The sequence below is a fragment of the Carlito syrichta genome, unplaced genomic scaffold, assembly GCF_000164805.1.
Source record: "Carlito syrichta isolate Samal-C Ts95f unplaced genomic scaffold, Tarsius_syrichta-2.0.1 Scaffold304306, whole genome shotgun sequence".
NCBI classification, from domain to species: Eukaryota; Metazoa; Chordata; class Mammalia; order Primates; family Tarsiidae; genus Carlito; species Carlito syrichta.
In genome coordinates, this window is record NW_007248402.1 from 19,751 (window position 1) to 33,415 (window position 13,665).

Genomic DNA, 13,665 nt, shown 5'->3' on the forward strand with positions numbered 1-13,665 from the left:
GGATTGTCCTTTTTATCTGGAACTCTGTCTGCTTGTTGCTAGTGTATTGAAATGCAGTTTCTTTTGTACACTGATTTTGTACCCCCAACACTTTACCAAAGCTGATTAGCAGTGTAAGGAGGTTTTTGACAGATTCCCTTAGGCTTTCAAAAATATAGGATCATATTTGTCTGCCAAGAAAGATAAGTTGACTTCTTCTTATCCTATTTGAATACCCCTGGTTTTATCCTCTTGCCTGATTATTCTGGCTAGGACTTCTAACACTATGTTGAAGGCGGGGGGTGAGAGTGGGCATCCTTGTCTGGTTCTCTTTTTTCAGGGGAAATGCTTCCAATTTCTTCCCATTGAGAAAAATGTTGACTGTAGGTTTATCATAGATGGCTGGTACTGTTTTGAGGAATGTTTCTTCTCTGCCTAGGAGCTTTAGGGTTTTTATCAGGAAGGGATCTGGATTTCATCAAATGCTTTTTCCATGTCTAATGATATAATCACATGGTCCTTAGTTTTATATCTGTTGATGTGCTGAATTACATTTATGGTCGTAGAAATGTTGAACTTGCCCTGTATCCCAGGAATTAAGCCCACTTAGTCATGGTGGATAATCCTTGAGATGTGTCGTTGAATCCAACTTGCTAGAATCTTGTTTAGGGTTTTTTGTATCTGGGTTCATCAAGGAGATTGGTCTGTAATTATCTTTTCTTGTTGGATATTTGCCATATCAGTATGATGTTGGCTTCACAAAATGAGTTGGGACATTCCCTCTTTCTTGATTTCCTGGAAAACTTTCAGTAAAACAGGTATGAGCTCCTCCTTGTATGTCTTGTAAAATTCAGCTGGGAAATCATCATATCATCATATCATGACTTTTTTTATTAGGTAGGTTTCTTATGACTGAGTCAATTTCCTAGATTATTTGTTTAGAGTTTCAGTTTCTTCTTGTTTCAAATTTGGGAGATTATGTGATGTCAGAAATTACTCCATTTCCTTTAGTTTTCTAGTTTATTTGCAAACAGGTTTTTACAGTAATCTGATAATTTTGAATAATTTTGAATTTCATCAAGGTCAGTTGTGACTTCACTTTTTGCATTTCTAGTTGTGTTTATCTGAGCTTTATTTCTTTTTTGTTTGTTTGTTTGTTTTCTCAATCTGGTCAGTGGTCTGTCAATCTTATTTATCCTTTCAAGAACCAGATTTTTGCCCTGTTGATTTTTTAAGATATTTTTGTCTTCTATGCCTTGCAATTGTGACTTTATCTTGGTGATCTGGATTATTTTGCTGAAGCTAGGGTTTTGATGGTCTTGATTTTCCAACTTCCTACGTTGTGACATTAGATATTTGTTTCTGATCTTTCTATTTTCTTGATGTGAGTATGTGCGATGTTATAAATTTTCCTCTTAATACTGCTTTCATGCCATCCCAGAGATTCTGATAAGATGTGTCTTTGTTGTCATTTGTTTCCAGGAATCTTTTTATCTTGATTTCTATGCTGACCCAGAAGTTGTTCAACAGTGTGTTGTTTATTGTCCTTGGTTTTGAGGGTTAGGCCTTGAGCTTAATTTGGTATTGTCTTTGGTATCATCTGCCTACAGAGAAACAGAAAATAAATGAAAGAATATGCATACACATACACAACTATTAATAGTGGATACTTCTGGGGAATTCATATAGGATAATAGCAAGATAAGTAGAAGTTTACTTTTACCATTATACATCTATCTACTCCATCTACAAATAATACATTCTTGATAAATATTTGGTGTTTGGTGGAGAAATAGAACTTTTTACAATCATGAATGAGTGAGTCAATTATTGTTGACTGCATCAGTTACTATATTCAAACTATGACAAACTCAGTAGTATTTCCTCCCTACTCCCTATGAACTCTGGCACTGTAATAGATATTTTAAAGTGTGAAAAATATGGCATTTTTTAATGCTCAAGTAGTTTGTGGTTTAAACTTTGATGGAAGAAAACAAAAGACAAGATACATGTGCATGAAACAGTGAGAGAAAAATCCAATAGCAACATAACAGTAGAGCTGCTGCAGACTAAGAGAGACACAGAGTATTTTTGGCCAGAGAAGATAAAGTCATTCCCAAGTTCCTCTGAAAAGGAACAAGCCATAACATAAAAAAAACAATGTCCAGATGTCCATACCTTAATTTTTAATTGCTTTTATTTTGTGAGGATGAGGGGAGAATGAGTTTTCTCCAGAGAAAAAGTATGCATTCCCAGATACACACATTGATATACCCACAATTCAAACAACAGCATCAAGTTAAGGATGGTAAAGAGAATAACTACACCCCGGAAGAAGAGTTTTAGACAACACTGGACTTTGAAATAAGTTCAATTCTAACATTACCTTAAATGTTAAAAAGCATGTATTTGATTATCACAGGATAAAGTGTCATTGTAGGTGGGTGAAGAAAGTGAAATAATTGGGCAGATCTGTGAGCCTTTCAACACCTCTGCTCACTCCTCACACTTACTCACTCAACAGCCTCTTACTCCTTACTGCTTTCTACAGTTGCTCTCATTTCTAAGTAACAGTCACCCAAACAGATCCAACATCCAAACCATAAATTACAAATAGATTGAAGACTGAAAAAAGACATAAGGAAAAGTAGTCATATCACAGATAAATTAAGAAGGAAATTTAAATTGCACATTAAATATTTCTGTTCTTTCCATTTAAATATCTCTTACCTTAATTTCCCACATGTGCCCTGAACAATTCATTTATCTAGTAAGCAAAAACAAAACACTGGCGCAGGGAGTTTGTGGATTTTCTTCGCACGTGTCTGAAATGCATCACTTTCCATACAAAGATGTTGCTCAACATTTATTCACCCAACAAAATTAGATCTTTCTGTAGGGAAAAAGAATCTATGGCTAAGGGTTAAGTTAAAATAGTGCTATTTTAAGAAAATAAACCTGACAACAGTATGTTATTTGGAATGGATTGACAGAGGGATAGGTTGGCAGGTGTGAGAAAAAGCAGTAAACTCTTCTTTCTTTATAACTCCATTTATGTTTCATTTTAAGTTCACATCTAGAATTGCCACTATTCATATCCATATGACACTTATGTCTTTGTTGGACAGTCCCTCTTTTAATTATCCATTTTTGTAAAATGTCATGTGGGTTTGTCTCTAGGAGAAAAGAAGGTAGCACAACTAAACATTTTGCAGCTTTTGTGTGTGAATGCATGAACTAAAGAATGGATGCTCAGTGACCAATCACAAACAGATTTTGAAAAAAAGGAGTCATGTGATTGCTCCTGAATCCTGATATGTGCCAGTAATATTGGTAGTAATTCGTGGGCTGAAAAGCTGACAGTGAAATTTGCACTTGATTCAACTACAAATAGTTGCTATATTGTAACAGGGAATATTTAATTATATTGCTGAGGAACTGGTATTATTTAATTAAACTGTGATAATTGAAATTTGTCCTTGTTGTAGCCATGCAAAACAAGGATTTTCTGTATCACCATTGGAAAAATGGAATAAATAAAATGTGTTCTACAAATGGAAACAAGAATTGTCTTGGCAATGACTCAGTGAAGAGGAGAATAAAAAGTCTACTATAAAAATTCATAAATTCACCCTAGAAAAAGTCTCAATTGAATGAATATATACACTCCAGCCTGGGCAACAAAGTGAAACCTCCAACTCAGAAAGCAAAGTGAAACATAAAATGAGTAAAAGAAGAAATCAGAACAAAGAAAACATAAGAGGAGTTAGAAAATGAAATCACAAGATGAAAGCTCTCCCTGGCCGGGCTCAGTGGCTCAGCCTGTAATCCCGCGCCTTTGGGAGGCTGAGGTGAGTGGATTGCCTGAGCCCATGGGTTCAGGACCCGCCTGGGCAACTTGGCGAGACCTCATCTCTACAATAAATCAAAAATTAACCAGGTGTGATAGCGCACACCTATAGTTCCAGCTACTTGGAAGGCTGAGGCAGAAGGATCACTGGAGGCCAGCAGGTCGAGGCTGTAGTGGCCGGGAGCGGCCGTAGCACTTCAGTCTGGGTGACAGAGTAAGACTCCAACTCAAAAAAAGAAAGAAAACAAGCTCTTCCTGAAGGGTCAGCACTTCTAGACAGTACTTAACAATGGAGACAGATGTTCTGAGACATGCTTCCTTAGGTGATTTCATCATAAAGTATGCTTACACAAACAACCTGGATGGTAGAGTCTAGTACACACTTAGGCTAGAAATCTATACAGTATGCTACTGTACTGAATACAGTGAATAATTGTAACACAATGGTATTTGTATAACTAGACATGTCAAAACACAGAAAAGGTACAGTAAAGTTACACTACCAGGGAAGGGGAGGCACACTTCATTAATAAGTGTACCTGATCTCAAATGAGGCAAAATGGGGATGAAAGGCCCAAACATTACCTGTACAATGACTATTTATATACCTAATCCTGAATTGTGCCCCACATCTTTAAGTAAATAAATAAAAGTTAAAACTGGTGCACTTGTATAAAGCACTTCTCATGAATGGAGCTTGCAGTACTAGAAGTTGCTCCGGGTGAATCAGTGAGCGAGTGAATGTGGAAGTCTACGACATTGCTGTATACTACTTTAGACTTTATATACATTGTACATTTTGGCACTAATTTTTTAAAAAGTCTTTCTTCAATAATTAATTAACCTCAACTTACTCTAGCATTTAAACTTTATAAACATTTTAACTTTTCTTAGGTTAGCATTTATTTATTTATCTTTATTTTATTTTAAAATGTGGGCTATAATTCAGGATTAGGTATACAAGTGGTCATCATACAGGTAAAGTTTGGACCTCCCTTTGGCCCATTTCTCCTGGTTTGAGATCAGGTACACTTATTAATGTTATGTGCTCCCCCACCCTCACCCCTGGCAGTTTCCAGCTACTGCCAATCCCTTTCTTATAGTAAACATTTTAATTTTTAATAAATTTTTTTACTTTTATTTTTCTATTCTTATTCTATAAGTTTTTTCTATTTTAAAACTTTTTAACTTTTTTAACTTTTGAAGCTTTTATGTTAAAAACTAAGACACAAACACACACATTAGCCTAGACCTACACATTAGCCTAGACCTACACAGGGTCAGGCTCGTCAACATCCCTGCCTTCCATCTCCACATTTTATTCCACTGGAAGGTCTTCAGGGGCCATGAATCACATGAAGTCAACACGTATGGTGACAAGGCCTTCCCCTGGAACAACTTCTGAAGGACCTGCCTGAAGACATTTTACAGTTAACTTATAAATACAATTTTACAAAGTTAAATAATTTTAAAAATTGAAATTGTATGGTCAGTACATAAACTGGTAAAATAAGCTTTTATTATCAAGTGTTATGCACGATATATAATTGTGTGTGCTATACTTTTAGATAATTGGCAATGCAGTAAATTTGTTTACCCCAGCATCACCACAGACACATGAGCAATGCATTGTACAAAGACATTGCAATGGCTATGAGCTCACCAGATGATAATAATTTTTAAGCTCCTTTGCAATCTTATGGCACCACTATTGTATATGCAGTCCCTCATTGACAGAAGCATTATTATGCAGCACATGACTACACTAACTCCTCTAAGCAAGCCCCTAACAATCTCCCCCAAAAGAGTTGGGGAAGGTCAGACTGTCCAGAGACTGAGACCAGGGGGAAGTTAGTCCAGTGCATGAGGCACATGTAGACAATTACAACAGCAATGGCTACTGAGGCTTCTGATGGGTCCAGAATAGCTCTATGCACTTGAAGTCATGATTTGACTTAATCTTCACAAGAATCCCATTGTTAGTGTGGAGCACTTATTCCCACTTCTCATGTTTCCATTTGACTCCCTAGGAGGAAAATATTTGGGAGAAGCTCTCTAACCTTCTCAATTCTGCCCTCTTATTTCTTCCTCCTCAGGATGAACTTGGAGGAGCTGGTGAGTTTGCGATAAGGGATATATACTGCAGCCTGTTCCTCAGGGGAAGTCCAGTCTCCAACCCAGGGATTTTGATGTATTCTTTAACTCAGTTTATCGGTAATACACCTGACACCATCCATAATTTGTTATCTGAAACTCCTAGAGCTAAGTGGGTCTTAAAATTCAGAACTATTAGGTTTTAGAAAGGTCATATAGTTCACATACAGACTCTGGGGCAAGTCTTTGTCATCAAACATGTTAATAATATTTCTGCAATGAAATATATGAATATCCATCCACACTGAGTGTGATAAATTAAGACTATATTACATCAGTTCAGATTCTACTGTCAAAAGAATTCAGATGATGTTGGATTTTGCCGCCAAATGAGTTACAACGATATTTTTGGTTTTTAGAGCTTTCGGATTTTGGAATGGTAGCTGAGGGATGGTTGACTGTCTTTGATCCCTGACTGACTGACTCCTGTGTATAATTTCTTAGTTGGTTCCTGGATTGGTGAGTGGAGAAGAGCAGAGACAGATGTGCCATGAAGGTAATGAAGATGTACCATGAAGCTTTAGGTTCCCCCAGTCACACAGACCCCTCCTTTGGCCTTTATTTTTTATTTATAATTTTATATTCTTTTTCTTAAAAAGAACTGAAAAATATAGGCTTCAGGCTTCATAAAACCAGATCTTCCCTTGAAAAGAGATATGATTGCCTTCCCTAAAACCCTTACAAGCCAAAAGGCAGGTACCATTAATCATCCCCATTTTACTCATAAAGAGATGAAGGTGAGAACGTTTACATATTTTGGCATCCAGTTTGAAATGGTAGAGTCTAGTTTCAAACCCAGACAGTGTAACTCCTGAGTTTTAACCACTGTCTTTCTACATCTGTTGATAACCATAAGAAAGTAGTTGACATTCTCTTTTCAGTGAAACTAAGTCCCAGAGGATATTTCTTATCTCAGCAAGAAGTCTTTTTTATTATTATTTTAAGGATGTGTGTACAATTCAGGATTAGGTATACATATGTTCATTATGCAGGTACCTTTGTTGATGAGGTATGTCCCTCCCTCCCCTGGCAGTTTCCCTCAACTGCCAATCCCACCCCCCTCCCCTGACAGTTTCCTACTACTACCAGTCCCTTTCTTATATTATTATGATAATTGTTCAAGGTCCACTTATGCGTGAGAACATATGGTACTCTGTTCTTTGTGTCTGTGATAGATCACTGAGTATGATCAATTCTAAATCCATCCAAGTTGCTGCAAAGTCCATATGCTTGTCCTTTATGGCTGCATAATATTCCATTGTGTATCTATGGGGGGCCAGCCCCCCAAAAGAGATTTAGAGGGTCCCTGGAAGGTGGGGCAGCGTCGGCGAATATTCTGGAGAAATAAGGAGAAAGAAAGAGACTGGACTCTGTCTAGTGCAGAAGCCGATTCTGTAGTAGGGATAGATATTAAAAGAAAGCAAGAGGAGGCATAGATATAAAGAGGAAGAAAGAGAAAGAAAGTGGACAACTGTTCAGTGAAATGAGCAGAAGCCATTTATTGGGAACAAACATGAGTCTTTTATCCCAAATTTTCACATGTCAAATCACAAGACTTTCACGTGGGCATGAAGCCAGGTAGGTGAGGGGCGTCCCCCTCCCACCAGGCATTTCCTTAGGAATGAGGAAGGGCAACCCCAATCAAATCACAAGAGTTTTACATGAACACAAAGCCAGGTGGGTGGAGGGCATCCTCACCCACCAGGCGTTTTCCTTAGCATGAGAAAGGACAATCTTAATTAAATCACAAGAGTTTTACATGAACACAAAGCCAGGTGGGGGGGGCATCCCCGCCCACCAGGCGTTTTTCCCCCAAGCATGAGGAAGGACAATCTTAAAATTATTTCACTGTTCCTTATGCTTGGTTTATGTTCCTCAAAAGCAATACAACAGTTTCAATATCATAAAATCCTAATAGTCAATAATTTCTAAAACTTATGCATACCCACTTATGACTGACTTAAATCCTAATACCTTCTTATTCTGTGCTAACTTTACCTGTACTATAAAAAACTCTTAATTATAGATCAGACCAGTTCCTAAAGAATGTGGCCCAGTCCAAAATGGACGCTGGGCCCTTAGGAATGTGGCCCAGCCCAAAGTTCGTGCTGGGCCATTTCTGGTAACCCCAGATAACTATCTCATGCTGGAAACAGCTCTCTAAATGTATATACTAATTTTATAAATACATTTTTAAATCTTATGAAGAAGCTTGTATTATGTATAAGGCTCCCAAATGTGATCTGAGTTTGAACTGTGTTAAGTTTAAAGCCGAAACCGCAGTCTGTGAGAAGCGGGAACAATGGATCCCTAGAGTCAGCTATGCCTGTCATATTCTCAGAACTTACAGATCGTTAAAATCCCTACCAGTGGGTAATGCTAAACAACAAGGAAAGGAGGAGGGAATGGGCCTTCAGCTCCTGAACCAACCTGGGGTCTCAGGGTCCGCAGCCTGCCTGGATCCCTAACGCTCAGGCAGGCCTCCACGGCTGCCTCCCAACATGTATCTGTACCACATTTATTTATCCAGTCCAACTTTGATGGACAGCATGGTTGGTTCCGTTTTTTTGCTATTGTGAATAGAGCTGCAACAAACATATGGGTGCAAGTATCTTTTTTGTAGAATAATTTGAGTTCCTCTGAGTATATTCCCAGTATACTGAGGGATTTCCAGCATACTCAGGGGATTGGTGGGTCATATAGAAGATCAATTTCTAGTTCTTTCAGATATCACCACACTGTCTTCCAAAGAGTTTACACTAGTTTACATTCCCACCAGCAGTGTAGAAGTGTTCCTTTTTCTCTACATCCTTGCCAGCATCTGCTGTTTGTTTAATTAATGATGGCCATTCTTACTGGGGTTAGATGTTATCTCAATGTGGTTTTGGTTTGCATTTCTCTGATGATTAGTGAGGCTGAGCACTTTTTCATGTGTCTGTTGCCTGCCCATATATTTTCTTTTGAGAAGTGTCTATTCATGTCTTTTGCCCACTTTTTAATGGAACTGTTTGTTTTTCTCCTTTTAGCACATTTGAGTTCCTTGTAGATCCTAATGGAAGGGCTTTGTCAGATATACAGTTGGCAAATATTTTTTCCCATTCTGTGGGCTGTCTTCCTGCTCTTTTGATGGTTTCTTTTGCTTTGCAGAAGCTTGTCAGTTGGATGAGGTCCCACTTGTCTATCTTATTTCCTATGGTATGGGCACTTAGGTTCTTGATCAGGAATTGGTTGCCAATTCCAATTTCCATAAGGGTGCCTCCTGCATTTTCTAAGATTCTTATAGTTTGAGATTTCATGTTTAGGTCTCTCATCCATTTAATTTTTGTGTATGGTGATAGGTAGGGATCCTGTTTCAATCTTCTGCATGTGATCAGCCAATTGTCCCAGCACCATTTACTGAATAGGTTCTCCTCTCCTCAGTGGTTGTTGTTGGAGGCTTTGTCAAAGATGAATTGGTTGAGAAATTTACACTTTGCTTCCAGAATCTCTATCCTGTTCCATTGGTCTATATGCCTATTCCTGTACCAATACCAGGCTGTTTTGATTATTTTAGCCTTATAGTAAGGTTTGAAGTCTGGAAGTGTGATACCTCCTGCTATGTTTATTTTGCTAAGGATTGTTTTGGCTATTCATGGTCATTTATGTTTCCATATAAATTTCTGTACTGTCATTTCCAGGTCTGAGAAGAATGCTATTGGTAATTTAATGGGTACTGCATTGAATCTGTAGATTGCTTCCAACAAGGAATCTTAATGTCAATAATACCTCTCAATCTGATAGGAGAATGAAATTCTTCAAAGACTAGTAGAAGCAGGAAAGATGGCAGCAGAACTGGTCAGAGTATAATAGTCTCTGCAAAAGGTGAGTATCCATAAAGACTGTCTGCATGAGTGGGTGTGTACCAGTGGGTGAATGAATGTCCAACTGAGGGGAGATTTGGGTTAAAGCACCCAGGGATCTCCTCAAGAAGTGACTGCAACCCACCACTGCCCTAAGATCAGAGCCCCCAGCAGGCAGGATAATCTGCCATTCTCAGGGGCTCTTGGGAAAAGACAGCAGAGATCAGTTGCTACTAAGCATCGGGTATTGGCCCATGCCACTACCTGTGCCAACAGGCTGGGTGCTGGCAAAAGGAACTGTGGAGAAGGTGTGGTGAGGAAATCTGGACATGAGATCTGCCACTGATAAGAAGACATTGCCACTATTTTCTCTGTTCTAGAACCATGCAGAGACCTGTGTTGCCCTGCCAGCTCCACCAGCCACCAACCTGAGGCAAAGTTGATCTCCACACCCCTCTGGGATCAACCACTGGACACAGGGAGACAGATGCTCTTCCCCATGCTGGACCAGGCACAGACACATCTTACCTGAGTGAGAGACTTGACTGCAGCAGCAGATGAGTTGGGTGAACCTGGATCTGATTCACGCTCCTCCCACAGCAGTCTGTGGGGCATCTAACCCACACTGAGAGCAATCTGATTGGCCTGCTCTGAGAACAGTGGGGATGGGCTGGAGAATGGAGCCATGGAGCCACATGGTAGCAGCCAAATGCACCAGCAGTGCTTGGGAAAGTAACCTGAAGTCTCAGAAATGACCACAAAGAAAGTTCTTTTTTTCCCTTTCTTTCAGTTTTTGTTTATGTTTTCATACTTGCTTTGTTTTAGTTATTATATTGTTGTTTATTGTATTTTCTGTTTGTGTGTGGATATTTTTGAGAGCAAATACATCAACAGATAAACAGGGGCTTTTTGTTTGTTTGTATGATTGTATGTTTTGTTATATTTGTTTTTTCTGTTTGTGTTTGTTTCTTTGTTTATTCATTAGTTGGTGTGCATGTCTGTTTTCCCTCTATTTTTTCCCTCTCTTCACCTTGCTTTTGTCTTCCTCCTTCCTTTTTCCATTATTCTTCTTTATCTTATCTCATTTTGCTTTCATGGGGCAAACATACACCCCCACTATATGGACAGATTTTAAGGTGATGGGAAGTGGATTCTGGGAGGCCCACATACCTGTCAGTAGATACTGGGATCTGTAGATAACTTCTGAAGCACAGCTCCTCCCTTAATCAAATCTCAAAAATCCAAAAAGCACAGCCCTCCATCCCCAGTTCAGCTTCAAAATTGAACAAACCCAGAGGATCTACATAAAGAATAATAGGGGATTGAGAAAACAGAAGTGAAAGCTATCCCCCCACCACTGAACAACAGATTTAAAGAAGGGGAAAAAGGGGAGAAAAATCTTCACAAATGAAAAATCAATGGAAGAGAAAAGGTGCCATACAGACTCCTGGGAAGACAACAACTGAGAATACAGACGTCAGAACTCAGTGAAGAGCCCCAGAATGGCTGGTCTCAAATCACAGATGCAGATGTCAAGATATTAAAAGAGAGAATAAATAGAAATGAGGAGAGACAAGAAGAAAGAATGAAGCAGTTGATAACTGAGATGATGGCAATAAAGAATACAGTGAATGAAATAAATAACAAACTGATAAGCATGGAAAGCAGAATTAACCAAGCAAAAGAAAGAATCACATAGCTCAAAGACCAAAATATGGAACTAATGCATGCTGTTGAAAACACATAAAAGAAGCTTAAAAGGATGAAACAATGCCTCCAAGAGATGTGTGATTTTACCAAGAGGCTGAACCTAAGATTAATTGTAAGCCCTGAGGAAGAAAGAGAGAAAGAGAACAGCCTGGAATAAACATTCCATGAAATTGTTCAAGAAAACTTCCCTCATCTCATCAGAGCTGTGACCATTTAAAAGTAAGAGATCAGAACACCCCTGTGAGACATCAAATGAGAAGACCAACTCCTAGACACATATGAATTCACTTACATAAAGTAAGAGTAAAAGAAAAAAATCCTAAAGGCAGTAATAGGGAAAAGTCAGACTACATATTGGGGAAGACCAATTAGAATAGCAGCAGACTTATCTACAGAAACACTATAGGCTAGAAGAGACTGGAGTCCAATCTTCAAACTTCTCAAAGATAAACTATTTCAACCAAGAATTTCCTACCAAGCTAAGCTAAGCTTCATCAGTAATGGAGAATTAAAATCCTTCCCAGGCATTCAATCCCTAAGAGTTTGTGCCACTGCCTCCAGATCAGCTCTAAAAGCACACTTAAGAAAGTCTTAAACACAGAAGAAAGAAGACCATACCCTTCCCAATAATTCAGGAAAAAGATTGAAAACACACATAAATCAACCCCCAAATCAAAAGGAAACCAACAAACAAGTAAACAAATGAACAACAAAAAACTCTATAAGAACCTCATGTCAAGGATAAACTCTCACATCTCAATAATTAGCCTGAATGTGATTGGACTAAATGCACCACTGAAAAATATAAAGGGCCAAAATATTGCAAACCGGATTTAAAAAGCATGAATCAACCAAATGCTGTCTCCAGAAGACTTATCTCACCAGAAAGGACACTCACTGACTCAAAGTAAGAGGATGGAAAACAAATTTTCAGGTAAATGGAACACAAAAGAAAACAGGAGTTACAATCTTAATATCAGAAAAAATATTCTTTAAGCTATCCAAAATTTTAAAAGATACAGAAGGTCACTACATAATGATAAAAGTTTCACTCTATCAACAAGAAATATTCATCTTAGGATATATGCATCCAACATAGGTGCACCAACTTTCATAAAGCAGTTTCTAAGCAAACTAAAAAAGATATTGACTCTAACACTATCATTGCTGGGGACTCAAATACTCCACTAACAACTCTAGACAAGAAGATCTGGAGCCTCTATTTGACACTTGACCAAATGGACATAATAGATACCTATAGAACACTCCACCCAACAACCACAGAATATACATTCTACTCATCAACACATGGAATGTACTCTGAGATTGACCACAGCCTCGACCATATGACAATCATAAACAAATTTCATAAGATAGAAATACTGCCAGGCACCTTCTCAGATTATAGTGGAATACAAATAAATATCAGCACCAACAAAATTCCCCCCAAAACCCACAAAGACATGAACATGAAACAGCATGATGCTGAAAAACTCCTGGATCAACATGGAAATCAAAAAAGAAATTAAAAGATTCCTGAAAATAAGTGAAAATGAAGACACAACTTAACAAAACCTATGGGATGTCATGAGAGCTCTCCTAAGAGGGAAATTCATATCTCTATCAACACACATGAAGAAAATGAATAGATCACAAGTTAACAGCCTAACAAATCACTAAGGAAGCTCTAAAAGCAAGACCACCAAAATCCTAACTTTAGCAGAAGAATCCAGATCACTATTGGCAAGAGTGCGAATCTGCTGGGGGAGCAGGGGGACACACCTCATCAATAAGGGTACCTGGATAATGAACATTTGTATACCTACCCCTGAATTGTGCCCCACATCTTTAAGACAAAAAAATTAAAAGGGAAAAAGGTATCCAGATCACCAAAATAAAAGCCCAAATGCAGGACATATAAGACAAAAATATAATAGAAAAAAATCAATGAAAAAAAAGGCTGGTTCTGTGAAAGGATAAACAAGACTGATGGACCCCTTGTCAGATTGACCAAGAAAAAGAAAAAAAAAAGCCCAAATAAACACAATCAGAAATGCAAAGTATGAGATCAGAACTGACCCTAATAAAATATAAAAGATTACCAGAAATTACTATGTACACTTGTATAGAAAC